Source organism: Hypanus sabinus, chromosome 10 (assembly GCF_030144855.1).
Source record: "Hypanus sabinus isolate sHypSab1 chromosome 10, sHypSab1.hap1, whole genome shotgun sequence".
Classification (NCBI taxonomy): Eukaryota; Metazoa; Chordata; class Chondrichthyes; order Myliobatiformes; family Dasyatidae; genus Hypanus; species Hypanus sabinus.
In genome coordinates this window covers 154584166-154611463 of record NC_082715.1, presented here as the reverse complement: position 1 = coordinate 154611463, position 27298 = coordinate 154584166, and positions in this window count along the sequence as shown.

Sequence of the window (27298 nt, the reverse complement as noted above, 5' to 3'; positions counted from 1 at the left end):
GTATCGACACTGTACAGGGAGGAGATGGAGGGGTATCGACACTGTACAGGGAGGGGACTGAGGGGTATCGACACTGTACAGGGAGGGGATGGAGGGGTATCGACTGTACAGGGAGGGGATGGAGGGGTATCGACACTGTACAGGGAGGGGATGGAGGGGTATAGACTGTACAGGGAGGGGATGGAGTGGTATCGACTGTACAGTGAGGGGATGGAGGGGTATCTACACTGTACAGGGAGGAGATGGAGTGGTATTGACACTCTACAGGGAGGAGATGGAGTGGTATCGACTGTACAGGGAGGAGATGGAGTGGTATCGACTGTACAGGGAGGGGATGGAGGGGTATCTACACTGTACAGGGAGGAGATGGAGTGGTATTGACACTCTACAGGGAGGAGATGGAGTGGTATCGACTGTACAGGGAGGAGATGGAGTGGTATCGACTGTACAGGGAGGGGATGGAGGGGTATCGACACTGTACAGGGAGGTGATGGAAGGGTATCGACTGTACAGGGAGGGGACGGAGGGGTATCGAAACTGTATAGGGAGGGGATGGAGTGGTATCGACTGTACAGGGAGGGGATGGAGTGGTATCGACACTGTACGGGGAGGGGATGGAGTGGTATCGACTGTACGGGGAGGGGATGGAGTGGTATCGACACTGTACAGGGAGGAGATGGAGGGGTATCGACACTGTACAGGGAGGAGATGGAGTGGTATCGACTGTACAGGGAGGGGATGGAGGGGTATCGACACTGTACAGGGAGGGGATGGAGGGGTATCGACTGTACAGGGAGGGGACGGAGTGGTATCGACTGTACAGGGAGGGGATGGAGTGGTATCGACACTGTACAGGGAGGGTACGGAGGGGTATTGACACTGTACAGGGAGGGGATGGAGGGGTATCGACACTGTACAGGAGGGGATGGAGGGGTATCGACACTGTACAGCGAGGAGATGGAGGTGTATAGAGACTGTACATGGAGGAGATGGAGGGGTATCGACACTGTACATGGAGGAGATGGAATGGTATCGACACTGTACGGGGAGATGGAGGGTTATCAAAATGGTACAGGAGGGGATGTAGGGGTATCGACTGTACAGGGAGGGGATGGAGGGGTATCGACACTGTACAGGGAGGGGATGGAGGGGTATCGACTGTACAGGGAGGGGATGGAGGGGTATCGACACTGTACAGGGAGGGGATGTAGGGGTATAGACTGTACAGGGAGGGGATGGAGTGGTATCGACTGTACAGTGAGGGGATGGAGGGGTATCTACACTGTACAGGGAGGAGATGGAGTGTTATTGACACTGTACAGGGAGGGGATGGAGGGGTATCGACTGTACAGGGAGGGGATGGAGGGGTATCGACACTGTACAGGGAGGAGATGGAGTGGTATCGACTGTACAGGGAGGGGATGGAGGGGTATAGACACTGTACAGGGAGGGGATGGAGGGTTATCGACACTGTACAGGGAGGGGTTGGAGGGGTATCGACCCTGTACAGGGAGGGGATGGAGGGGTATCGACTGTACAGGGAGGGGATGGAGTGGTATCGACTGTACAGGAGGAGATGGAGGGGTATAGACACTGTACAGGGAGGGGACGGAGGGGTATCGACACTGTACAGAGAGATGGAGTGGTATCGACACTGTACAGGGAGGAGATGGAGGGGTATCGACTGTACAGGGAGGGGATGGAGGGGTATCGACACTGTACAGGGAGGGGATGGAGGGGTATCGACACTGCACAGGGAGGGGACGGAGGGGTATCGACACTGTACAGAGAGATGGAGTGGTATCGACACTGTACAGGGAGGAGATGGAGGGGTATCGACACTGTACAGGGAGGGGACGGAGGGGTATCGACACTGTACAGGGAGGAGATGGAGGGGTATCGACACTGTACAGGGAGGGGATGGAGGGGTATCGACACTGTACAGGGAGGGGATGGAGGGGTATCGACACTGTACAGGGAGGGGACGGAGTGGTATCGACTGTACAGGGAGGGGACGGAGGGGTATCGAAACTGTATAGGGAGGGGATGGAGTGGTATCGACTGTACAGGGAGGGGATGGAGTGGTATCGACACTGTACGGGGAGGGGATGGAGTGGTATCGACTGTACGGGGAGGGGATGGAGTGGTATCGACACTGTACAGGGAGGAGATGGAGGGGTATCGACACTGTACAGGGAGGAGATGGAGTGGTATCGACTGTACAGGGAGGGGATGGAGGGGTATCGACACTGTACAGGGAGGGGATGGAGGGGTATCGACACTGTAAAGGGAGGGGACGGAGGGGTATCGACACTGTACAGAGAGATGGAGTGGTATCGACACTGTACAGGGAGGAGATGGAGGGGTATCGACACAGTACAGGGAGGGGATGGAGGGGTATCGACACTGTACAGGGAGGGGATGGAGGGGTATCGACACTGTACAGGGAGGGGACGGAGTGGTATCGACACTGTACAGGGAGGGGATGGAGTGGTATCGACACTGTACAGGGAGGAGATGGAGGGGTATCGACACTGTACAGGGAGGGGACGGAGGGGTATCGACACTGTACAGGGAGGAGATGGAGTGGTATCGACACTGTACAGGGAGGGGATGGAGTGGTATCGACACTGTACAGGGAGGAGATGGAGGGGTATCGACACTGTACAGGGAGGGGACGGAGGGGTATCGACACTGTACAGGGAGGAGATGGAGGGGTACCGACACTGTACAGGGAGGGGATGGAGGGATATCGACACTGTACAGGGAGGGGATGGAGGGGTATCGACACTGTACAGGGAGGGGATGGAGGGGTATCGACACTGTACAGGGAGGGGATGGAGGGGTATCGACACTGTACAGGGAGGGGACGGAGTGGTATCGACTGTACAGGGAGGGGACGGAGGGGTATCGAAACTGTATAGGGAGGGGATGGAGTGGTATCGACTGTACAGGGAGGGGATGGAGTGGTATCGACACTGTACGGGGAGGGGATGGAGTGGTATCGACTGTACGGGGAGGGGATGGAGTGGTATCGACACTGTACAGGGAGGAGATGGAGGGGTATCGACACTGTACAGGGAGGAGATGGAGTGGTATCGACTGTACAGGGAGGGGATGGAGGGGTATCGACACTGTACAGGGAGGGGATGGAGGGGTATCGACACTGTAAAGGGAGGGGACGGAGGGGTATCGACACTGTACAGAGAGATGGAGTGGTATCGACACTGTACAGGGAGGAGATGGAGGGGTATCGACACAGTACAGGGAGGGGATGGAGGGGTATCGACACTGTACAGGGAGGGGATGGAGGGGTATCGACACTGTACAGGGAGGGGACGGAGTGGTATCGACACTGTACAGGGAGGGGATGGAGTGGTATCGACACTGTACAGGGAGGAGATGGAGGGGTATCGACACTGTACAGGGAGGGGACGGAGGGGTATCGACACTGTACAGGGAGGAGATGGAGGGGTACCGACACTGTACAGGGAGGGGATGGAGGGATATCGACACTGTACAGGGAGGGGATGGAGGGGTATCGACACTGTACAGGGAGGGGATGGAGGGGTATCGACTGTACAGGGAGGGGACGGAGGGGTATCGAAACTGTATAGGGAGGGGATGGAGTGGTATCGACTGTACAGGGAGGGGATGGAGTGGTATCGACACTGTACGGGGAGGGGATGGAGTGGTATCGACTGTACGGGGAGGGGATGGAGTGGTATCGACACTGTACAGGGAGGAGATGGAGGGGTATCGACACTGTACAGGGAGCAGATGGAGTGGTATCGACTGTACAGGGAGGGGATGGAGGGGTATCGACACTGTACAGGGAGGGGATGGAGGGGTATCGACTGTACAGGGAGGGGACGGAGTGGTATCGACTGTACAGGGAGGGGATGGAGTGGTATCGACACTGTACAGGGAGGGTACGGAGGGGTATTGACACTGTACAGGGAGGGGATGGAGGGGTATCGACACTGTACAGGGAGGGGATGGAGGGGTATCGACACTGTACAGGGAGATGGAGGGGTATCAACTTTGTACAGGAGGGGATGGAGGGGTATCGACACTGTACAGCGAGGAGATGGAGGTGTATAGAGACTGTACATGGAGGAGATGGAGGGGTATCGACACTGTACAGGGAGGGGATGGAATGGTATCGACACTGTACAGGGAGATGGAGGGGTATCAAAATGGTACAGGAGGGGATGTAGGGGTATCGACTGTACAGGGAGGGGATGGATGGGTATCGACACTGTACAGGGAGGGGATGGAGGGGTATCGACTGTACAGGGAGGGGATGGAGGGGTATCGACACTGTACAGGGAGGGGATGTAGGGGTATAGACTGTACAGGGAGGGGATGGAGTGGTATCGACTGTACAGTGAGGGGATGGAGGGGTATCTACACTGTACAGGGAGGAGATGGAGTGTTATTGACACTGTACAGGGAGGGGATGGAGGGATATCGACTGTACAGGGAGGGGATGGAGGGGTATCGACACTGTACAGGGAGGAGATGGAGTGGTATCGACTGTACAGGGAGGGGATGGAGGGGTATCGACACTGTACAGGGAGGGGATGGAGGGTTATCGACACTGTACAGGGAGGGGTTGGAGGGGTATCGACACTGTACAGGGAGGGGATGGAGGGGTATCGACTGTACAGGGAGGGGATTCAGTGGTATCGACACTGTACAGGAGGAGATGGAGGGGTATCGACACTGTACAGGGAGGGGACGGAGGGGTATCGACACTGTACAGAGAGATGGAGTGGTATCGACACTGTACAGGGAGGAGATGGAGGGGTATCGACTGTACAGGGAGGGGATGGAGGGGTATCGACACTGTACAGGGAGGGGATGGAGGGGTATCGACACTGTACAGGGAGGGGACGGAGGGGTATCGACACTGTACAGAGAGATGGAATGGTATCGACACTGTACAGGGAGGAGATGGAGGGGTATCGACACTGTACAGGGAGGATATGGAGGGGTATCGACACTGTACAGGGAGGGGACGGAGGGGTATCGACACTGTACAGGGAGGAGATGGAGGGGTATCGACACTGTACAGGGAGGGGATGGAGGGGTATCGACACTGTACAGGGAGGGGATGGAGGGGTATCGACACTGTACAGGGAGGGGATGGAGGGGTATCGACACTGTACAGGGAGGGGACGGAGTGGTATCGACTGTACAGGGAGGGGACGGAGGGGTATCGAAACTGTATAGGGAGGGGATGGAGTGGTATCGACTGTACAGGGAGGGGATGGAGTGGTATCGACACTGTACGGGGAGGGGATGGAGTGGTATCGACTGTACGGGGAGGGGATGGAGTGGTATCGACACTGTACAGGGAGGAGATGGAGGGGTATCGACACTGTACAGGGAGGAGATGGAGTGGTATCGACTGTACAGGGAGGGGATGGAGGGGTATCGACACTGTACAGGGAGGGGATGGAGGGGTATCGACTGTACAGGGAGGGGACGGAGTGGTATCGACTGTACAGGGAGGGGATGGAGTGGTATCGACACTGTACAGGGAGGGTACGGAGGGGTATCGACACTGTACAGGGAGGGGATGGAGTGGTATCGACTGTACAGGGAGGGTACGGAGGGGTATCGACACTGTACAGGGAGGAGATGGAGGGGTATCGACTGAACAGGGAGGGGATGGAGGGGTATCGACACTGTACAGGGAGGAGATGGAGGGGTTTCGAATGTACAGGGAGGGGATGGAGGGGTATCGACACTGTACAGGCAGGAGATGGAGGGGTATCGACACTGTACAGGGAGGCGATGGAGTGGTATCGACTGTACAGGGAGGGGATGGAGGGGTATCGACTGTAAAGGGAGGGGATGGAGGGGTATCGACACTGTACAGAGAGGGGACGGAGTGGTATCGATTGTACAGGGAGGGGATGGAGGGGTATCGACTGTACAGGGAGTGGATGGAGTGTTATAGACTGTACTGGGAGGGGATGGAGGGGTATCGACACTGTACAGGGAGTGGATGGAGTGGTATCGACTGTACAGGGAGTGGATGGAGTGTTATCGACTGTACAGGGAGGGGATGGAGGGGTATCGACACTGTACAGGGAGGGAATGGAGTGGTATCGACTGTACAGGGAGGGGATGGAGTGTTATCGACTGTACAGGGAGGGGATGGAGGGGTATCGACACTGTACAGGGAGGAGATGGAGGGGTATCGACACTGTACAGGGAGGGGACGGAGGGGTATCGACACTGTACAGGGAGGAGATGGAGGGGTATCGACACTGTACAGGGAGGGGATGGAGGGGTATCGACACTGTACAGGGAGGGGATGGAGGGGTATCGACACTGTACAGGGAGGGGATGGAGGGGTATCGACACTGTACAGGGAGGGGACGGAGTGGTATCGACTGTACAGGGAGGGGACGGAGGGGTATCGAAACTGTATAGGGAGGGGATGGAGTGGTATCGACTGTACAGGGAGGGGATGGAGTGGTATCGACACTGTACGGGGAGGGGATGTAGTGGTATCGACTGTACGGGGAGGGGATGGAGTGGTATCGACACTGTACAGGGAGGAGATGGAGGGGTATCGACTGTACAGGGAGGGGATGGAGGGGTATCGACACTGTACAGGGAGGAGATGGAGTGGTATCGACTGTACGGGGAGGGGATGTAGTGGTATCGACTGTACGGGGAGGGGATGGAGGGGTATCGACTGTACAGGGAGGGGATGGAGGGGTATCGACACTGTACAGGGAGGAGATGGAGTGGTATCGACTGTACAGGGAGGGGATGGAGGGGTATCGACACTGTACAGGGAGGGGATGGAGGGGTATCGACACTGTACAGGGAGGGGATGGAGGGGTATCGACACTGTACAGGGAGGGGATGGAGGGGTATCGACACTGTACAGGGAGATGGAGGGGTATCAACACTGTACAGGGAGGGGATGGAGGGGTATCGACTGTACAGGGAGGGGACGGAGTGGTATCGACTGTACAGGGAGGGGATGGAGTGGTATCGACACTGTACAGGGAGGGTACGGAGGGGTATCGACACTGTACAGGGAGGGGATGGAGTGGTATCGACTGTACAGGGAGGGTACGGAGGGGTATCGACACTGTACAGGGAGGAGATGGAGGGGTATCGACTGTACAGGGAGGGGATGGAGGGGTATCGACACTGTACAGGGAGGAGATGGAGGGGTTTCGAATGTACAGGGAGGAGATGGAGGGGTATCGACTGTACAGGGAGGGGATGGAGGGGTATCGACACTGTACAGGGAGGAGATGGAGGGGTTTCGAATGTACAGGGAGGGGATGGAGGGGTATCGACACTGTACAGGCAGGAGATGGAGGGGTATCGACTGTACAGGGAGGGGATGGAGGGGTATCGACTGTACAGGGAGAGGATGGAGCGGTATCGACACTGTACAGGGAGGGGACGGAGTGGTATCGATTGTACAGGGAGGGGATGGAGGGGTATCGACTGTACAGGGAGTGGATGGAGGGGTATCGACACTGTACAGGGAGGGGATGGAGTGTTATCGACTGTACTGGGAGGGGATGGAGGGGTATCGACACTGTACAGGGAGTGGATGGAGTGGTATCGACTGTACAGGGAGTGGATGGAGTGTTATCGACTGTACAGGGAGGGGATGGAGGGGTATCGACACTGTACAGGGAGGGAATGGAGTGGTATCGACTGTACAGGGAGGGGATGGAGTGTTATCGACTGTACAGGGAGGGGATGGAGGGGTATCGACACTGTACAGGGAGGGAATGGAGTGGTATCGACTGTACAGGGAGGGGATGGAGTGTTATCGACTGTACAGGGAGGGGATGGAGTGTTATCGACTGTACAGGGAGGAGATGGAGGGGTATCGACTGTACAGGGAGGGGATGGAGGGGTATCGACTGTACAGGGAGGGGATGGAGTGGTATCGACACTGTACAGGGAGGGGATGGAGGGGTATCGACACTGTACGGGGAGATGGAGGGGTATCAATATTGTACAGGAGGGGATGGAGGGGTATCGACACTGTAGAGCGAGGAGATGGAGGTGTATAGAGACTGTACATGGAGGAGATGGAGGGGTATCGACACTGTACAGGGAGGGGATGGAATGGTATCGACACTGTACAGGGAGATGGAGGGGTATCAAAATGGTACAGGAGGTGATGGAGGGGTATCGACTGTACAGGGAGGGGATGGAGGGGTATCGACACTGTACAGGGAGGAGATGGAGTGGTATCGACTGTACAGGGAGGGGATGGAGGGGTATCGACACTGTACAGGGAGGGGATGGAGTGGTATCGACTGTACAGGGAGGGGATGGAGTGTTATCGACTGTACAGGGAGGGGATGGAGGGGTATCGACACTGTACAGGGAGTGGATGGAGGGGTATCGACTGTACAGGGAGTGGATGGAGTGTTATCGACTGTACAGGGAGGGGATGGAGGGGTATCGACACTGTACAGGGAGGGGATGGAGTGGAATCGACTGTACAGGGAGGGGATGGAGGGGTATCGACTGTACAGGGAGGGGATGGAGGGGTATCGACACTGTACAGGGAGGGGATGGAGGGGTATCGACACTGTACAGGGAGATGGAGGGGTATCAATATTGTACAGGAGGGGATGGAGGGGTATCGACACTGTACAGCGAGGAGATGGAGGTGTATAGAGACTGTACATGGAGGAGATGGAGGTGTATCGACACTGTACAGGGAGGGGATGGAATGGTATCGACACTGTACAGGGAGGGGATGGAGGGGTATCAAAATGGTACAGGAGGGGATGGAGGGGTATCGACTGTACAGGGAGGGGATGGAGGGGTATCGACACTGTACAGGGAGGGGATGGAGGGGTATCGACTGTACAGGGAGGGGATGGAGGGGTATCGACACTGTACAGGGAGGGGATGGAGGGGTATCGACTGTACAGGGAGGGGATGGAGGGGTATCGACACTGTACAGGGAGGGGATGGAGGGGTATCGACACTGTACAGGGAGGAGATGGAGTGGTATCGACTGTACAGGGAGGGGATGGAGGGGTATCGACTGTTCAGGGAGGGGATGGAGGGGTATCGACACTGTACAGGGAGGAGATGGAGTGGTATCGACTGTACAGGGAGGGGATGGAGGGGTATCGACACTGTACAGGGAGGGGATGGAGTGGAATCGACTGTACAGTGAGGGGATGGAGGGGTATCGACACTGTACAGGGAGGACATGGAGTGGTATTGACACTGTACAGGGACGGGATGGAGGGGTATCGACTGTACAGGGAGGGGATGGAGGGGTATCGACACTGTACAGGGAGGGGTTGGAGGGGTATCGACACTGTACAGGGAGGGGATGGAGGGGTATCGACTGTACAGGGAGGAGATGGAGTGGTATCGACACTGTACAGGAGGAGATGGAGGGGTATCGACACTGTACTGGGAGGGGACGGAGGGGTATCGACACTGTACAGAGAGATGGAGTGGTATCGACACTGTACAGGGAGGAGATGGAGGGGTATCGACTGTACAGGGAGGGGATGGAGGGGTATCGACACTGTACAGGGAGGAGATGGAGGGGTATCGACACTGTACAGGGAGGGGACGGAGGGGTATCGACACTGTACAGGGAGGGGATGGAGGGGTATCGACACTGTACAGGGAGGGGATGGAGGGGTATCGACACTGTACAGGGAGGGGATGGAGGGGTATCGACACTGTACAGGGAGGGGATGGAGGGGTATCGACAAAGTACAGGGAGATGGAGGGGTATCAACTTTGTACAGGAGGGGATGGAGGTGTATCGACACTGTACAGCGAGGAGATGGAGTTGTATAGAGACTGTACATGGAGGAGATGGAGGGGTATCGACACTGTACAGGGAGGGGATGGAATGGTATCGACACTGTACAGGGAGATGGAGGGGTATCAAAATGGTACAGGAGGGGATGGAGGGGTATCGACTGTACAGGGAGGGGATGGAGGGGTATCGACACTGTACAGGGAGGGGATGGAAGGGTATCGACTACAGGGAGGGGATGGAGGGGTATCGACACTGTACAGGGAGGGGATGTAGGGGTATAGACTGTACAGGGAGGGGATGGAGTGGTATCGACTGTACAGTGAGGGGATGGAGGGGCATCTACACTGTACAGGGAGGAGATGGAGTGGTATTGACACTGTACAGGGAGGGGATGGAGGGGTATCGACTGTACAGGGAGGGGATGGAGGGGTATCGACACTGTACAGGGAGGAGATGGAGTGGTATCGACTGTACAGGGAGGGGATGGAGGGGTATCGACTGTACAGGGAGGGGATGGAGGGGTATCGACACTGTACAGGGAGGGGATGGAGGGGTATCGACTGTACAGGGAGGGGATGGAGTGGTATCGACACTGTACAGGGAGGGGATGGAGGGGTATCGACACTGTACAGGGAGATGGAGGGGTATCAATATTGTACAGGTGGGGATGGAGGGGTATCGACACTGTACAGCGAGGAGATGGAGGTGTATAGAGACTGTACATGGAGGAGATGGAGGGGTATCGATACTGTACAGGGAGGGGATGGAATGGTATCGACACTGTACAGGGAGATGGAGGGGTATCAAAATGGTACAGGAGGTGATGGAGGGGTATCGACTGTACAGGGAGGGGATGGAGGGGTATCGACACTGTACAGGGAGGGTACGGAGGGGTATCGACACTGTACAGGGAGGAGATGGAGTGGTATCGACTGTACAGGGAGGGGATGGAGGGGTATCGACACTGTACAGGGAGGGGATGGAGTGGTATCGACTGTATAGGGAGGGGATGGAGTGGTATCGACTGTACGGGGAGGGGATGGACTGGTATCGACTGTACAGGGAGGGGATGAAGGGGTATCGACACTGTACCAGGAGGAGATGGAGTGGTATCGACTGTACAGGGAGGGGATGGAGGGGTATCGACACTGTACAGGGAGGGGATGGAGTGTTATCGACTGTACAGGGAGGGGATGGAGGGGTATCGACACTGTACAGGGAGTGGATGGAGGGGTATCGACTGTACAGGGAGTGGATGGAGTGTTATCGACTGTACAGGGAGGGGATGGAGGGGTATCGACGATGTACAGGGAGTGGATGGAGTGGTATCGACTGTACAGGGAGGGGATGGAGGGGTATCGACACTGTACAGGGAGGGGATGGAGTGGTATCGACTGTACAGGGAGGGGATGGAGTGTTATCGACTGTACAGGGAGGGGATGGAGGGGTATCGACACTGTACAGGGAGGGGATGGAGGGGTATCGACTGTACAGGGAGGGGATGGAGTGGTATCGACTGTACAGGGAGGAGATGGAGGTGTATAGAGACTGTACATGGAGGAGATGGAGGGGTATCGACACTGTACAGGGAGGGGATGGAATGGTATCGACACTGTACAGGGAGATGGAGGGGTATCAAAATGGTACAGGAGGGGATGGAGGGGTATCGACTGTACAGGGAGGGGATGGAGGGGTATCGACACTGTACAGGGAGGGGATGGAGGGGTATCGACTGTACAGGGAGGGGATGGAGGGGTATCAACACTGTACAGGGAGGGGATGGAGGGGTATCGACTGTACAGGGAGGGGATGGAGGGGTATCGACATTGTACAGGGAGGGGATGGAGGGGTATCGACACTGTACAGGGAGGAGATGGAGTGGTATCGACTGTACAGGGAGGGAATGGAGGGGTATCGACTGTTCAGGGAGGGGATGGAGGGGTATCGACACTGTACAGGGAGGGGATGGAGGGGTATCGACTGTACAGGGAGGGGATGGAGGGGTATCGACACTGTACAGGGAGGGGATGGAGTGGTATCGACTGTACAGTGAGGGGATGGAGGGGTATCTACACTGTACAGGGAGGACATGGAGTGGTATTGACACTGTACAGGGAGGGGATGGAGGGGTATCGACTGTACAGGGAGGGGATGGAGGGGTATCGACACTGTACAGGGAGGGGTTGGAGGGGTATCGTCACTGTACAGGGAGGGGATGGAGGGGTATCGACTGTACAGGGAGGAGATGGAGTGGTATCGACACTGTACAGGAGGAGATGGAGGGGTATCGACACTGTACTGGGAGGGGACGGAGGGGTATCGACACTGTACAGAGAGATGGAGTGGTATCGACACTGTACAGGGAGGAGATGGAGGGGTATCGACTGTAAAGGGAGGGGATGGAGGGGTATCGACACTGTACAGGGAGGGGATGGAGGGGTATCGACACTGTACAGGGAGGAGATGGAGGGGTATCGACACTGTACAGGGAGGAGATGGAGGGGTATCGACACTGTACAGGGAGGGGACGGAGGGGTATCGACACTGTACAGGGAGGAGATGGAGGGGTATCGACACTGTACAGGGAGGGGATGGAGGGGTATCGACACTGTACAGGGAGGGGATGGAGGGGTATCGACACTGTACAGGGAGGGGATGGAGGGGTATCGACACTGTACAGGGAGGGGACGGAGTGGTATCGACTGTACAGGGAGGGGACGGAGGGGTATCGAAACTGTATAGGGAGGGGATGGAGTGGTATCGACTGTACAGGGAGGGGATGGAGTGGTATCGACACTGTACGGGGAGGGGATGGAGTGGTATCGACTGTACGGGGAGGGGATGGAGTGGTATCGACACTGTACAGGGAGGAGATGGAGGGGTATCGACACTGTACAGGGAGGAGATGGAGTGGTATCGACTGTACAGGGAGGGGATGGAGGGGTATCGACACTGTACAGGGAGGGGATGGAGGGGTATCGACTGTACAGGGAGGGGACGGAGTGGTATCGACTGTACAGGGAGGGGATGGAGTGGTATCGACACTGTACAGGGAGGGTACGGAGGGGTATCGACACTGTACAGGGAGGGGATGGAGTGGTATCGACTGTACAGGGAGGGTACGGAGGGGTATCGACACTGTACAGGGAGGAGATGGAGGGGTATCGACTGTACAGGGAGGGGATGGAGGGGTATCGACACTGTACAGGGAGGGGATGGAGTGGAATCGACTGTACAGGGAGGGGATGGAGGGGTATCGACTGTACAGGGAGGGGATGGAGGGGTATCGACACTGTACAGGGAGGGGATGGAGTGGTATTGACACTGTACAGGGACGGGATGGAGGGGTATCGACTGTACAGGGAGGGGATGGAGTGGTATCGACACTGTACAGGGAGGGGATGGAGGGGTATCGACACTGTACAGGGAGATGGAGGGGTATCAATATTGTACAGGAGGGGATGGAGGGGTATCGACACTGTACAGCGAGGAGATGGAGGTGTATAGAGACTGTACATGGAGGAGATGGAGGGGTATCGACACTGTACAGGGAGGGGATGGAATGGTATCGACACTGTACAGGGAGGGGATGGAGGGGTATCAAAATGGTACAGGAGGGGATGGAGGGGTATCGACTGTACAGGGAGGGGATGGAGGGGTATCAACTTTGTACAGGAGGGGATGGAGTGGTATCGACACTGTACAGCGAGGAGATGGAGGTGTATAGAGACTGTACATGGAGGAGATGGAGGGGTATCGACACTGTACAGGGAGGGGATGGAATGGTATCGACACTGTACAGGGAGATGGAGGGGTATCAAAATGGTACAGGAGGTGATGGAGGGGTATCGACTGTACAGGGAGGGGATGGAGGGGTATCGACACTGTACAGGGAGGGGATGGAGGGGTATCGACTGTACAGGGAGGAGATGGAGGGGTATCGACTGTACAGGGAGGGGATGGAGGGGTATCGACACTGTACAGGGAGGGGATGGAGTGGTATCGACTGTACAGGGAGGGGATGGAGTGTTATCGACTGTACAGGGAGGGGAGGGAGGGGTATCGACACTGTACAGGGAGTGGATGGAGGGGTATCGACTGTACAGGGAGTGGATGGAGGGGTATCGACACTGTACAGGGAGTGGATGGAGTGGTATCGACTGTACAGCGAGGGCATGGAGTGTTATCGACTGTACAGGGAGGGGATGGAGGGGTATCGACACTGTACAGGGAGGGGATGGAGGGGTATCGACACTGTACAGGGAGATGGAGGGGTATCAATATTGTACAGGAGGGGATGGAGGGGTATCGACACTGTACAGCGAGGAGATGGAGGTGTATAGAGACTGTACATGGAGGAGATGGAGGGGTATCGACACTGTACAGGGAGGGGATGGAATGGTATCGACACTGTACAGGGAGATGGAGGGGTATCAAAATGGTACAGGAGGGGATGGAGGGGTATCGACTGTACAGGGAGGGGATGGAGGGGTATCGACACTGTACAGGGAGGGGATGGAGGGGTATCGACTGTACAGGGAGGGGATGGAGGGGTATCGACACTGTACAGGGAGGGGATGGAGGGGTATCGACTGTACAGGGAGGGGATGGAGGGGTATCGACACTGTACAGGGAGGGGATGGAGGGGTATCGACACTGTACAGGGAGGAGATGGAGTGGTATCGACTGTACAGGGAGGGGATGGAGGGGTATCGACTGTTCAGGGAGGGGATGGAGGGGTATCGACACTGTACAGGGAGGGGATGGAGGGGTATCGACTGTACAGGGAGGGGATGGAGGGGTATCGACACTGTACAGGGAGGGGATGGAGTGGTATCGACTGTACAGTGAGGGGATGGAGGGGTATCTACACTGTACAGGGAGGACATGGAGTGGTATTGACACTGTACAGGGACGGGATGGAGGGGTATCGACTGTACAGGGAGGGGATGGAGGGGTATCGACACTGTACAGGGAGGGGTTGGAGGGGTATCGACACTGTACAGGGAGGGGATGGAGGGGTATCGACTGTACAGGGAGGAGATGGAGTGGTATCGACACTGTACAGGAGGAGATGGAGGGGTATCGACACTGTACTGGGAGGGGACGGAGGGGTATCGACACTGTACAGAGAGATGGAGTGGTATCGACACTGTACAGGGAGGAGATGGAGGGGTATCGACTGTACAGGGAGGTGATGGAGGGGTATCGACACTGTACAGGGAGGGGATGGAGGGGTATCGACACTGTACAGGGAGGGGATGGAGGGGTATCGACACTGTACAGGGAGGGGATGGAGGGTTATCGACACTGTACAGGGAGGGGATGGAGGGGTATCGACACTGTACAGGGAGGGGATGGAGGGGTATCGACAAAGTACAGAGAGATGGAGGGGTATCAACTTTGTACAGGAGGGGATGGAGGTGTATCGACACTGTACAGCGAGGAGATGGAGTTGTATAGAGACTGTACATGGAGGAGATGGAGGGGTATCGACACTGTACAGGGAGGGGATGGAATGGTATCGACACTGTACAGGGAGATGGAGGGGTATCAAAATGGTACAGGGAGGGGATGGAGGGGTATCGACATTGTACAGGGAGGGGATGGAGGGGTATCGACTGTACAGGGAGGGGATGGAGGGGTATCGACACTGTACAGGGAGGGGATGGAAGGGTATCGACTACAGGGAGGGGATGGAGGGGTATCGACACTGTACAGGGAGGGGATGTAGGGGTATAGACTGTACAGGGAGGGGATGGAGTGGTATCGACTGTACAGTGAGGGGATGGAGGGGTATCTACACTGTACAGGGAGGAGATGGAGTGGTATTGACACTGTACAGGGAGGGGATGGAGGGGTATCGACTGTACAGGGAGGGGATGGAGGGGTATCGACACTGTACAGGGAGGAGATGGAGTGGTACCGACTGTACAGTGAGGGGATGGAGGGGTATCGACTGTACAGGGAGGGGATGGAGGGGTATCGACACTGTACAGGGAGGGGATGGAGGGGTATCGACTGTACAGGGAGGGGATGGAGGGGTATCGACACTGTACAGGGAGATGGAGGGGTATCAAAATGGTACAGGAGGTGATGGAGGGGTATCGACTGTACAGGGAGGGGATGGAGGGGTATCGACACTGTACAGGGAGGGTACGGAGGGGTATCGACACTGTACAGGGAGGAGATGGAGTGGTATCGACTGTACAGGGAGGGGATGGAGGGGTATCGACACTGTACAGGGAGGGGATGGAGGGGTATCGACTGTACAGGGAGGGGATGGAGGGGTATCGACACTGTACAGGGAGGGGATGGAGGGGTATCGACACTGTACAGGGAGGGGATGGAGGGGTATCGACACTGTACAGGGAGGGGATGGAGGGGTATCGACTGTACAGGGAGGGGATGAAGGGGTATCGACACTGTACAGGGAGGAGATGGAGTGGTATCGACTGTACAGGGAGGGGATGGAGGGGTATCGACACTGTACAGGGAGGGGATGGAGTGTTATCGACTGTACAGGGAGGGGATGGAGGGGTATCGACACTGTACAGGGAGTGGATGGAGGGGTATCGACTGTACAGGGAGTGGATGGAGTGTTATCGACTGTACAGGGAGGGGATGGAGGGGTATCGACGATGTACAGGGAGTGGATGGAGTGGTATCGACTGTACAGCGAGGGGATGGAGGGGTATCGACACTGTACAGGGAGGGGATGGAGTGGTATCGACTGTACAGGGAGGGGATGGAGTGTTATCGACTGTACAGGGAGGGGATGGAGGGGTATCGACACTGTACAGGGAGGGGATGGAGGGGTATCGACTGTACAGGGAGGGGATGGAGTGGTATCGACTGTACAGGGAGGGGATGGAGGGGTATCGACACTGTACAGGGAGATGGAGGGGTATCAATATTGTACAGGAGGGGATGGAGGGGTATCGACACTGTACAGCGAGGAGATGGAGGTGTATAGAGACTGTACATGGAGGAGATGGAGGGGTATCGACACTGTACAGGGAGGGGATGGAATGGTATCGACACTGTACAGGGAGATGGAGGGGTATCAAAATGGTACAGGAGGGGATGGAGGGGTATCGACTGTACAGGGAGGGGATGGAGGGGTATCGACACTGTACAGGGAGGGGATGGAGGGGTATCGACTGTACAGGGAGGGGATGGAGGGGTATCGACACTGTACAGGGAGGGGATGGAGGGGTATCGACTGTACAGGGAGGGGATGGAGGGGTATCGACATTGTACAGGGAGGGGATGGAGGGGTATCGACACTGTACAGGGAGGAGATGGAGTGGTATCGACTGTACAGGGAGGGAATGGAGCGGTATCGACTGTTCAGGGAGGGGATGGAGGGGTATCGACACTGTACAGGGAGGGGATGGAGGGGTATCGACTGTACAGGGAGGGGATGGAGGGGTATCGACACTGTACAGGGAGGGGATGGAGTGGTATCGACTGTACAGTGAGGGGATGGAGGGGTATCTACACTGTACAGGGAGGACATGGAGTGGTATTGACACTGTACAGGGAGGGGATGGAGGGGTATCGACTGTACAGGGAGGGGATGGAGGGGTATCGACACTGTACAGGGAGGGGTTGGAGGGGTATCGTCACTGTACAGGGAGGGGATGGAGGGGTATCGACTGTACAGGGAGGAGATGGAGTGGTATCGACACTGTACAGGAGGAGATGGAGGGGTATCGACACTGTACTGGGAGGGGACGGAGGGGTATCGACACTGTACAGAGAGATGGAGTGGTATCGACACTGTACAGGGAGGAGATGGAGGGGTATCGACTGTAAAGGGAGGGGATGGAGGGGTATCGACACTGTACAGGGAGGAGATGGAGGGGTATCGACACTGTACAGGGAGGGGACGGAGGGGTATCGACACTGTACAGGGAGGGGATGGAGGGGTATCGACACTGTACAGGGAGGGGATGGAGGGGTATCGACACTGTACAGGGAGGGGATGGAGGGGTATCGACACTGTACAGGGAGGGGATGGAGGGGTATCGACACTGTACAGGGAGATGGAGGGGTATCAACTTTGTACAGGAGGGGATGGAGGTGTATCGACACTGTACAGCGAGGAGATGGAGGTGTATAGAGACTGTACATGGAGGAGATGGAGGGGTATCGACACTGTACAGGGAGGGGATGGAATGGTATCGACACTGTACAGGGAGGGGATGGAAGGGTATCGACTGTACAGGGAGGGGATGGAGGGGTATCGACACTGTACAGGGAGGGGATGGAGTGGTATCGACTGTACAGTGAGGGGATGGAGGGGTATCTACACTGTACAGGGAGGAGCTGGAGTGGTATTGACACTGTACAGGGAGGGGATGGAGGGGTATCGACTGTACAGGGAGGGGATGGAGGGGTATCGACTGTACAGGGAGGGGATGGAGGGGTATCGACACTGTACAGGGAGGAGATGGAGTGGTATCGATTGTACAGGGAGGGGATGGAGGGGTATCGACACTGTACAGGGAGGGGATGGAGGGGTATCGACTGTACAGGGAGGGGTTGGAGGGTATCGACACTGTACAGGGAGGGGATGGAGGGGTATCGACTGTACAGGGAGGGGATGGAGTGGTATCGACATTGTACAGGAGGAGATGGAGGGGTATCGACACTGTACAGGGAGGGGACGGAGGGGTATCGACACTGTACAGAGAGATGGAGTGGTATCGACACTGTACAGGGAGGAGATGGAGGGGTATCGACTGTACAGGGAGGGGATGGAGGGGTATCGACACTGTACAGGGAGGGGATGGAGGGGTATCGACACTGTACAGGGAGGGGACGGAGGGGTATCGACACTGTACAGAGAGATGGAGTGGTATCGACACTGTACAGGGAGGAGATGGAGGGGTATCGACACTGTACAGGGAGGAGATGGAGGGGTATCGACACTGTACAGGGAGGAGATGGAGGGGTATCGACACTGTACAGGGAGGGGACGGAGGGGTATCGACACTGTACAGGGAGGAGATGGAGAGGTATCGACACTGTACAGGGAGGGGATGGAGGGGTATCGACACTGTACAGGGAGGGGATGGAGGGGTATCGACACTGTACAGGGAGGGGATGGAGGGGTATCGACACTGTACAGGGAGGGGACGGAGTGGTATCGACTGTACAGGGTGGGGACGGAGGGGTATCGAAACAGTACAGGGAGGGGATGGATTGGTATCGACTGTACAGGGAGGGGATGGAGTGGTATCGACACTGTACGGGGAGGGGATGGAGTGGTATCGACTGTACGGGGAGGGGATGGAGTGGTATCGACACTGTACAGGGAGGAGATGGAGGGGTATCGACACTGTACAGGGAGGAGATGGAGTGGTATCGACTGTACAGGGAGGGGATGGAGGGGTATCGACACTGTACAGGGAGGGGATGGAGGGGGATCGACTGTACAGGGAGCGGACGGAGTGGTATCGACTGTACAGGGAGGGGATGGAGTGGTATCGACACTGTACAGGGAGGGTACGGAGGGGTATCGACACTGTACAGGGAGGGGATGGAGGGGTATCGACTGTACAGGGAGGGGTTGGAGGGTATCGACACTGTACAGGGAGGGGATGGAGGGGTATCGACTGTACAGGGAGGGGATGGAGTGGTATCGACATTGTACAGGAGGAGATGGAGGGGTATCGACACTGTACAGGGAGGGGACGGAGGGGTATCGACACTGTACAGAGAGATGGAGTGGTATCGACACTGTACAGGGAGGAGATGGAGGGGTATCGACTGTACAGGGAGGGGATGGAGGGGTATCGACACTGTACAGGGAGGGGATGGAGGGGTATCGACACTGTACAGGGAGGGGACGGAGGGGTATCGACACTGTACAGAGAGATGGAGTGGTATCGACACTGTACAGGGAGGAGATGGAGGGGTATCGACACTGTACAGGGAGGAGATGGAGGGGTATCGACACTGTACAGGGAGGAGATGGAGGGGTATCGACACTGTACAGGGAGGGGACGGAGGGGTATCGACACTGTACAGGGAGGAGATGGAGGGGTATCGACACTGTACAGGGAGGGGATGGAGGGGTATCGACACTGTACAGGGAGGGGATGGAGGGGTATCGACACTGTACAGGGAGGGGATGGAGGGGTATCGACACTGTACAGGGAGGGGACGGAGTGGTATCGACTGTACAGGGTGGGGACGGAGGGGTATCGAAACAGTACAGGGAGGGGATGGATTGGTATCGACTGTACAGGGAGGGGATGGAGTGGTATCGACACTGTACGGGGAGGGGATGGAGTGGTATCGACTGTACGGGGAGGGGATGGAGTGGTATCGACACTGTACAGGGAGGAGATGGAGGGGTATCGACACTGTACAGGGAGGAGATGGAGTGGTATCGACTGTACAGGGAGGGGATGGAGGGGTATCGACACTGTACAGGAGGGGATGGAGGGGGATCGACTGTACAGGGAGGGGACGGAGTGGTATCGACTGTACAGGGAGGGGATGGAGTGGTATCGACACTGTACAGGGAGGGTACGGAGGGGTATCGACACTGTACAGGGAGGGGATGGAGTGGTATCGACTGTACAGGGAGAAAACGGAGGGGTATCGACACTGTACAGGGAGGAGATGGAGGGGTATCGACTGTACAGGGAGGGGATGGAGGGGTATCGACACTGTACAGGGAGGAGATGGAGGGTTATCGACTGTACAGGGAGGGGATGGAGGGGTATCGACATTGTACAGGGAGGAGATGGAGGGGTATCGACTGTACAGGGAGGGGATGGAGGGGTATCGACTGTACAGGGAGGGGATGGAGGGGTATCGACACTGTACAGAGAGGGGACGGAGTGGTATCGATTGTACAGGGAGGGGATGGAGGGGTATCGACTGTACAGGGAGTGGTTGGAGTGTTATCGACTGTACAGGGAGGGGATGGAGGGGTATCGACACTGTACAGGGAGTGGATGGAGTGGTATCGACTGTACAGGGAGGGGATGGAGTGGTATCGACACTGTACAGGGAGGGGATGGAGGGGTATCGACACTGTACACGGAGGGGATGGAGGGGTATCGACACTGTACAGGGAGGGGATGGAGGGGTATCGACACTGTACAGGGAGATGGACGGGTATCAATATTGTACAGGAGGGGATGGAGGGGTATCGACACTGTACAGCGAGGAGATGGAGGTGTATAGAGACTGTACATGGAGGAGATGGAGGGGTATCGACACTGTACAGGGAGGGGATGGAATGGTATCGACATTGTACAGGGAGATGGAGGGGTATCAAAATGGTACAGGAGGGGATGGAGGGGTATCGACTGTACAGGGAGGGGATGGAGGGGTATCGACACTGTGCAGGGAGGGGATGGAGGGGTATCGACTGTACAGGGAGGGGATGGAGGGGTATCGACACTGTACAGGGAGTGGATGGAGTGGTATCGACTGTACAGCGAGGGGATGGAGGGGTATCGACACTGTACAGGGAGGGGATGGAGTGGTATCGACTGTACAGGGAGGGGATGGAGTGTTATCGACTGTACAGGGAGGGGATGGAGGGGTATCGACACTGTACAGGGAGGGGATGGAGGGGTATCGACTGTACAGGGAGGGGATGGAGTGGTATCGACACTGTACAGGGAGGGGATGGAGGGGTATCGACACTGTACAGGGAGGGGATGGAGGGGTATAGACTGTACAGGGAGGGGATGGAGTGGTATCGACTGTACAGTGAGGGGATGGAGGGGTATCTACACTGTACAGGGAGGAGATGGAGTGGTATTGACACTGTACCGGGAGGGGATGGAGGGGTATCGACACTGTACAGGGAGTGGATGGAGGGGTATCGACTGTACAGGGAGTGGATGGAGTGTTATCGACTGTACAGGGAGGGGATGGAGTGTTATCGACTGTACAGGGAGGGGATGGAGGGGTATCGAGACTGTACAGGGAGTGGATGGAGTGGTATCGACTGTACAGCGAGGGGATGGAGGGGTATCGACACTGTACAGGGAGGGGATGGAGTGGTATCGACTGTACAGGGAGGGGATGGAGTGTTATCGACTGTACAGGGAGGGGATGGAGGGGTATCGACACTGTACAGGGAGGGGATGGAGGGGTATCGACTGTACAGGGAGGGGATGGAGTGTTATCGACTGTACAGGGAGGGGATGGAGTGGTATCGACACTGTACAGGGAGGGGATGGAGGGGTATCGACACTGTACAGGGAGGGGATGGAGGGGTATCGACACTGTACAGGGAGGGGATGGAGGTGTATCGACACTGTACAGGGAGATGGAGGGGTATCAATATTGTACAGGAGGGGATGGAGGGGTATCGACACTGTACAGCGAGGAGATGGAGGTGTATAGAGACTGTACATGGAGGAGATGGTGGGGTATCGACACTGTACAGGGAGGGGATGGAATGGTATCGACACTGTACAGGGAGATGGAGGGGTATCAAAATGGTACAGGAGGGGATGGAGGGGTATCGACTGTACAGGGAGGGGATGGAGGGGTATCGACACTGTACAGGGAGGGGATGGAGGGGTATCGACTGTAGAGGGAGGGGATGGAGGGGTATCGACACTGTACAGGGAGGGGATGGAGGGGTATCGACTGTCCAGGGAGGGGATGGAGGGGTATCGACACTGTACAGGGAGATGGAAGGGTATCAATATTGTACAGGAGGGGATGGAGGGGTATCGACACTGTACAGCGAGGAGATGGAGGTGTATAGAGACTGTACATGGAGGAGATGGAGGGGTATCGACACTGTACAGGGAGGGGATGGAATGGTATCGACACTGTACAGGGAGATGGAGGGGTATCAAAATGGTACAGGAGGGGATGGAGGGGTATCGACTGTACAGGGAGGGGATGGAGGGGTATCGACACTGTACAGGGAGGGGATGGAGTGGTATCGACTGTACAGGGAGGGGATGGAGGGGTATCGACACTGTACAGGGAGGGGATGGAGTGGTATTGACACTGTACAGGGAGGGGATGGAGGGGTATCGACACTGTACAGGGAGTGGATGGAGGGGTATCGACTGTACAGGGAGTGGATGGAGTGTTATCGACTGTACAGGGAGGGGATGGAGGGGTATCGACACTGTACAGGGAGTGGATGGAGTGGTATCGACTGTACAGCGAGGGGATGGAGGGGTATCGACACTGTACAGGGAGGGGATGGAGTGGTATCGACTGTACAGGGAGGGGATGGAGTGTTATCGACTGTACAGGGAGGGGATGGAGGGGTATCGACACTGTACAGGGAGGGGATGGAGGGGTATCGACTGTACAGGGAGGGGATGGAGTGGTATCGACACTGTACAGGGAGGGGATGGAGGTGTATCGACACTGTACAGGGAGATGGAGGGGTATCAATATTGTACAGGAGGGGATGGAGGGGTATCGACACTGTACAGCGAGGAGATGGAGGTGTATAGAGACTGTACATGGAGGAGATGGTGGGGTATCGACACTGTACAGGGAGGGGATGGAATGGTATCGACACTGTACAGGGAGATGGAGGGGTATCAAAATGGTACAGGAGGGGATGGAGGGGTATCGACTGTACAGGGAGGGGATGGAGGGGTATCGACACTGTACAGGGAGGGGATGGAGGGGTATCGACTGTACAGGGAGGGGATGGAGGGGTATCGACACTGTACAGGGAGGGAATGGTGGGGTATCGACTGTCCAGGGAGGGGATGGAGGGGTATCGACACTGTACAGGGAGATGGACGGGTATCAATATTGTACAGGAGGGGATGGAGGGGTATCGACACTGTACAGCGAGGAGATGGAGGTGTATAGAGACTGTACATGGAGGAGATGGAGGGGTATCGACACTGTACAGGGAGGGGATGGAATGGTATCGACACTGTACAGGGAGATGGAGGGGTATCAAAATGGTACAGGAGGGGATGGAGTGGTATCGACTGTACAGGGAGGGGATGGAGGGGTATCGACACTGCACAGGGAGGGGATGGAGGAGTATCGACTGTACAGGGAGGGGATGGAGGGGTATCGACACTGTACAGGGAGGGGATGTAGGGGTATAGACTGTACAGGGAGGGGATGGAGTGGTATCGACTGTACAGTGAGGGGATGGAGGGGTATCTACACTGTACAGGGAGGAGATGGAGTGGTATTGACACTGTACAGGGAGGGGATGGAGGGGTATCGACACTGTAGAGGGAGTGGATGGAGGGGTATCGACTGTACAGGGAGTGGATGGAGTGTTATCGACTGTACAGGGAGGGGATGGAGGGGTATCGACACTGTACAGGGAGTGGATGGAGTGGTATCGACTGTACAGCGAGGGGATGGAGGGGTATCGACACTGTACAGGGAGGGGATGGAGTGGTATCGACTGTACAGGGAGGGGATGGAGTGTTATCGACTGTACAGGGAGGGGATGGAGGGGTATCGACACTGTACAGGGAGGGGATGGAGGGGTATCGACTGTACAGGGAGGGGATGGAGTGGTATCGACACTGTACAGGGAGGGGATGGAGGTGTATCGACACTGTACAGGGAGATGGAGGGGTATCAATATTGTACAGGAGGGGATGGAGGGGTATCGACACTGTACAGCGAGGAGATGGAGGTGTATAGAGACTGTACATGGAGGAGATGGTGGGGTATCGACACTGTACAGGGAGTGGATGGAATGGTATCGACACTGTACAGGGAGATGGAGGGGTATCAAAATGGTACAGGAGGGGATGGAGGGGTATCGACTGTACAGGGAGGGGATGGAGGGGTATCGACACTGTACAGGGAGGGGATGGAGGGGTATCGACTGTACAGGGAGGGGATGGAGGGGTATCGACACTGTACAGGGAGGGGATGGAGGGGTATCGACTGTCCAGGGAGGGGATGGAGGGGTATCGACACTGTACAGGGAGGGGATGGAGGGGTATCGACACTGTACAGGGAGATGGAGGGGTATCGACTGTACAGGGAGGGGATGGAGGGGTATTGACTGTACAGGGAGGGGATGGAGGGGTATCGACACTGTACAGGGAGTGGATGGAGGGGTATCGACTGTACAGGGAGGGGATGGAGGGGTATCGACACTGTACAGGGAGGGGATGGAGTGGTATCGACTGTACAGTGAGGGGATGGAGGGGTATCTACACTGTACAGGGAGGAGATGGAGTGGTATTGTCACTGTACAGGGAGGGGATGGAGGGGTATCGACTGTACAGGGAGGGGATGGAGGGGTATCGACACTGTACAGGGAGGAGATGGAGTGGTATCGACTGTACAGGGAGGGGATGGAGGGGCATCGACCCTGTACAGGGAGGGGATGGAGGGGTATCGACACTGTACAGGGAGGGGTTGGAGGGGTATCGACACTGTACAGGGAGGGGATGGAGGGGTATCGACTGTACAGGGAGGGGATGGAGGGGTATCGACACTGTACAGGAGGAGATGGAGGGGTATCGACACTGTACAGGGAGGGGACGGAGGGGTATCGACACTGTACAGAGAGATGGAGTGGTATCGACACTGTACAGGGAGTAGATGGATGGGTATCGACTGTACAGGGAGGGGATGGAGTGGTATCGACACTGTACGGGGAGGGGATGGAGTGGTATCGACTGTACGGGGAGGGGCTGGAGTGGTATCGACACTGTACAGGGAGGGGATGGAGTGGTATCGACACTGTACAGGGAGATGGAGTGGTATCGACACTGTACAGGAGGAGATGGAGGGGTATCGACACTGTACAGGGAGGGGACGGAGGGGTATCGACACTGTACAGAGAGATGGAGTGGTATCGACACTGTACAGGGAGGAGATGGAGGGGTATCGACTGTACAGGGAGGGGATGGAGGGGTATCGACTGTACAGGGAGGGGATGGAGGGGTATCGACACTGTACAGGGAGGTGATGGAGGGGTATCGACACTGTACAGGGAGGGGATGGAGGGGTATCGACACTGTACAGGGAGGGGACGGAGGGGTATCGACACTGTACAGAGAGATGGAGTGGTATCGACACTGTACAGGGAGGAGATGGAGGGGTATCGACTGTACAGGGAGGGGATGGAGGGGTATCGACTGTACAGGGAGGGGATGGAGGGGTATCGACACTGTACAGGGAGGTGATGGAGGGGTATCGACACTGTACAGGGAGGAGATGGAGGGGTATCGACACTGTACAGGGAGGAGATGGAGGGGTATCGACACTGTACAGGGAGGGGACGGAGGGGTATCGACACTGTACAGGGAGGAGATGGAGGGGTATCGACACTGTACAGGGAGGGGATGGAGGGGTATCGACACTGTACAGGGAGGGGATGGAGGGGTATCGACACTGTACAGGGAGGGGATGGAGGGGTATCGACACTGTACAGGGAGGGGACGGAGTGGTATCGACTGTACAGGGAGGGGACGGAGGGGTATCGAAACAGTACAGGGAGGGGATGGATTGGTATCGACTGTACAGGGAGGGGATGGAGTGGTATCGACACTGTACGGGGAGGGGATGGAGTGGTATCGACTGTACGGGGAGGGGATGGAGTGGTATCGACACTGTACAGGGAGGAGATGGAGGGGTATCGACACTGTACAGGGAGGAGATGGAGGGGTATCGATTGTACAGGGAGGGGATGGAGGGGTATCGACACTGTACAGGGAGGGGATGGAGGGGTATCGACACTGTACAGGGAGGGGATGGAGGGGGATCGACTGTACAGGGAGGGGACGGAGTGGTATCGACTGTACAGGGAGGGGATTGAGTGGTATCGACACTGTACAGGGAGGGTACGGAGGGGTATCGACACTGTACAGGGAGGGGATGGAGTGGTATCGACTGTACAGGGAGGGTACGGAGGGGTATCGACACTGTACAGGGAGGAGATGGAGGGGTATCGACTGTACAGGGAGGGGATGGAGGGGTATCGACACTGTACAGGGAGGAGATGGAGGGGTATCGACTGTACAGGGAGGGGATGGAGGGGTATCGACACTGTACAGGGAGGAGATGGAGGGGTATCGACTGTACAGGGAGGGGATGGAGGGGTATCGACACTGTACAGGGAGGGGATGGAGGGGTATCGACTGTACAGGGAGGGGATGGAGGGGTATCGACACTGTACAGGGAGGGGATGGAGGGGTATCGACTGTCCAGGGAGGGGATGGAGGGGTATCGACACTGTACAGGGAGGGGATGGAGGGGTATCGACACTGTACAGGGAGATGGAGGGGTATCGACTGTACAGGGAGGGGATGGAGGGGTATCGACTGTACAGGGAGGGGATGGAGGGGTATCGACACTGTACAGGGAGTGGATGGAGGGGTATCGACTGTACAGGGAGGGGATGGAGGGGTATCGACACTGTACAGGGAGGGGATGGAGTGGTATCGACTGTACAGTGAGGGGATGGAGGGGTATCTACACTGTACAGGGAGGAGATGGAGTGGTATTGTCACTGTACAGGGAGGGGATGGA